Raw genomic sequence first — 3,820 nt, 5'->3', positions numbered from 1 at the left:
CCAGGATGGTCTCGATCTCCTGACCTCGTGATCCGCCCGTCTCAGCCTCCCAAAGTGCTGGGATTACAGGCTTGAGCCACCGCGCCGGGCCTAAAGACTGCTTTTTATAATGAGGAGCTACATAATGTCTATGGCATTCTAAAGGAGTTTGTGCCATAAATATATCCAAACACAAGCCTTTTTTTTTCATTTGAGAAGTTCTATTTTACGACTTTGATTTTTAAAAGTTTAATCATAACTTTGCATGTGTGAATTAGACTGTTTTTATTGTCTATATTTTAAAATGTCATACATCATGTTCAATCAAAATAAATTACTTTGTCTTAATTATGTAAGCCTACCTATATGAATTTATATTGTCATTTGATACCTTCCTTAGTACTTACAGATTGAAGGTTATTACTAAATTGTTTTAAAAAATGATATTAAAGATGTGCATCTAAGGTACTACCAGAGTTTAGATGAATTCTTTAGTAATAGAAAACACTATTTGGGAATATAATGTATAATATAGTAAGTGTAGCAAATCATATAGAAAATCTGAAACTCTTCCTAAAAATATTCAGAGATTTCAGTCTCATTTCTTTAAATTATTTGCAAACTGTAATACATATTTACTGTCATTTTAATTCATTATTATAGATTATGTGATACAGACTTTAAATATAAAGGTTATTTGCTTTCTTAGTTTATTAAAATAATTGCCTTACTAGAATGTATCTAAATATTGTTCTTTATTGACTGGAATGCTTTTCTGGTTGGAATTTCTCTTACTGAATACAATGACTAGCAGACAAGTTTTTAGATTAATATAACTGTCATTATAAAGATTTAAATGAATGGCAAAGCTATTTCTGCTATTAATGGACACAAGGATGTTTTTACCCTAATTCCATCTGCATTTATTTTTATTTTTGATAAAGGCGAAATGACACACTAGAGTAGTAGAGACCTAGATTGTATTCCCACTTTCTCTTAATGACCTGTATGACCTTGGGCAAATACCATGCACTCAGACTGAGTTTCTTCATCTGTACAGTGAGAATCGTTCTAATATTTGTCCCAGCTACATTATTCGTTGTTGTGAAGATGAAGAGGTTGTACCTAAAAAAACAATTTGGTTAGAATAAGTGAGTAAAGAAAAATGCAGAAACTGTGAAGTTGGACTTACAATGTCTCCAGTGTTTGTGACTCTTAATAGATGTATTGGACTAATTTTTTTTTAAGCAGTTATTTTTAAGATAGTTCTCTTGATAGAGTTCTTACGTTCTCATACCTCAGTGTTGTGTCCTCGTTTGTTGCCTGGTTGCTCTTTGAGTGGCACTGCTTATATACTATAATGTGTTTATACTCTTATCAGTGAAGCACAGTAGCCTTATAGTAGTTAAGAACCAAATAATGTTTATAACTTCACGACTGTTAGCTTTGTAACTGTGCTACAGATTGTTTAAAGAGCATGTTTAAGTTGCTGAGTTAAGTTGATGAGGGTGCTTTTTTTGAAATTAGAAATTCTTATAACCCACATTTTACTCTAGTTTCGATTCTGTATCAGCTGCTGTTTGCAAAGTAGACTCATTTATCAAGGGAGAAAGTGAAAATAAAGGTTAGTAGCGTGATCTAATTTCTTACTCTTAAAGAGGAGAGTTCCTTGGTTATTAAAGTGACCCCATTGCATTTAACTGCTACAAAAATTTAATTACAGTTCAGACATTTCAAGGTGGGATAGTTCATTCATGAGAGGGGTTGGTAATACTTAACATGATATTTAAAAATAAGTCAGTGAATTATTTCCACATAACAATCTTAAACACGGTTTACATTAAATGTATAGCATTATTAACATTTTAGAACTGATTATATAAAGCATATGATATAGCAAAACTAGAATTAACATGTATTTCTAATTTAAAGGGCACCTTAAGTTTTGAGCCAGTTATTTGATTTCAGAACTATTTATTCTTCAGGAATTTAAATCTTGGCTTCTATTTCCCAAGATTGAAATGGGAGGAAAGTTTATTAAAACTAAAACTTTTTATCTTGGACTGAGTGGGAAAGGATAGATTGTCTCTTAAATTCCTACTGGAAAGACTTTCTAGCAAGAAAAGGCAAGTATGATAAGTATTTTTGAATCTTGTAAATTTATATACATACTCACCTATTTTGAAAAAGCAGTATTATATATACTTTTAAGATATAACTTCATAGGGCTGGGCACAGTGGCTCTTACCTATAATCCCAACACTTTGGGAAGTGGAGGTGTGCCTGAGCCCTGGAGTTCAAACCAGCATGGGCAACATGGTGAAACTACATCTCTACAAAAAAATACAAAAACTAGTCAGGCATGGAGGTGTGCACCTGTGGTCCCAGCTACTCAGGAGGCTGAAGTGGGAGGATCAGCTGAGCTCCAGGAGGTTGAGGCTGCAGTGAGCCACGGTCCTGCCAGTGTACTCCAATCTTGACAAGAGAGCGAGATCCTATCTCAAAAAAAAAGATACCTTTCATAGACAATAGCTTTTTATTTTATTAACAGGCAATGAGAAAACTAGCTCAGATATTGGCTAGCTTATAGTTTGTTTTATAGTGTTTGGAAATTAGCTCCTTTCTGAATGGATGTTAACATCCTAATGTTGATACAGAAACAAGGGTTGTTGTTGGTTTCTAAACGGAAAAATTAATGTGATTTTAGAAGCCATTATTTCTTATCCATTCTTATGTCATTGTGGATATAGGAATACTGTTAAGAAATTTGAACTTTCTTTCAGAATTATATTTTTTGTTGCTAAAAACATTTTTTTTCTGTGAAAGGATCATATACTGGATAACATAAAGAAGACTGTATTCTAAATAATGAACTTGTAAGCGTCCTGGAAACTTGTCGAGTAGGGCTATGATAAGGACTAATGCAGGCAGCAGGAAATATTCTTATTATGTTTAGTCAGCAGCTCTTTGAAATTTTCTCTTTCACAGTGAATTAAAATAGATTGACATATGTTCATCTGGACTAATTTTTAAAATTAAGCCATACCTGTGGCTGGCTGAATGTTCAGCAGCTTAAATATATGCATTTTTAAATTTTATTACTCTACCAAGAATTTAAGTTGTAGGATGTCATCAAAAAGAAAAAGGCCTCAAAAGGTTAAATTACCCAGTAATTTCTCCCTTAACTGGATGTTGAAGAAAATGAAAACAGATGTCCACACAAAAAGTTGTACATGAATGCTCATAGCAGCATTATTCATCATAGGCCAAAAAAAAAAAAAAAAAAAAAAAAAAAAATGGCCAGCAATTCTACTCCTAGGTATATACCCAAGAGTACTGAAAACATAGCTTCACACAAGAACTTGTACATGGATGTCCATAGCAGCATTATTCATCATAGGCCAAAAAAAAAAAAAAAGAAAAAACAGATGTCCACCTGATGACTGGATTAGCAGACCATATATATCATGCAATGGAATATTATTCATCAAAAGAAATGAAGTGATACATACTATAACATGGATGAACCTTGAAAACACGTAGAGTGAAAGAAGCCAGTCACAAAGAACCGTATATTGTATGATTCCACTTACATGAAATGTCTAGCATAGGCAGATCTATAGACATAGAAAGTAGATTAGTGGTTGCCTTGGGCTGGATGCAGACAGTGATAACTAAAGGGTTTGTTCCTGCTTCTTAGGGTGATAATCTCGATAAAGCTGTTACCAAAAAAATAAGGGGAGATACAAACAAATATACAAGAAAAAAACAAACAACCCCATCAAAAAGTGGGCAAAGGATATGAACAGACATTTCTCAAAAGAAGACATTCACACAGCCA

General features: G+C 33.2%; 1 protein-coding gene and 1 long non-coding RNA gene across 6 annotated transcripts in view; one reads left to right on the top strand and one right to left on the bottom strand.

Moving 5' to 3' along the window:
* PPP1R12A (protein phosphatase 1, regulatory subunit 12A) overlaps positions 1 to 3,820 on the top strand; it is a 170,749-nt gene that overhangs the window by 115,444 nt on the left and 51,485 nt on the right. The gene's annotated exons all lie outside the window — the stretch shown is intronic.
* On the bottom strand, positions 610 to 2,315 carry LOC105515196. Its single transcript, XR_001002281.1, has 2 exons — positions 2,156 to 2,315; positions 610 to 1,104 (listed from the first exon to the last, which is right to left on the bottom strand). It is a non-coding gene; the product is annotated as an uncharacterized LOC105515196 (long non-coding RNA).

Source organism: Colobus angolensis, unplaced genomic scaffold, assembly GCF_000951035.1.
Source record: "Colobus angolensis palliatus isolate OR3802 unplaced genomic scaffold, Cang.pa_1.0 Scaffold256, whole genome shotgun sequence".
NCBI classification, from domain to species: domain Eukaryota; kingdom Metazoa; phylum Chordata; class Mammalia; order Primates; family Cercopithecidae; genus Colobus; species Colobus angolensis.
The sequence above is the reverse complement of the archived record's forward strand: the minus strand, read 5'-3'. Positions and strand labels throughout refer to the sequence as shown.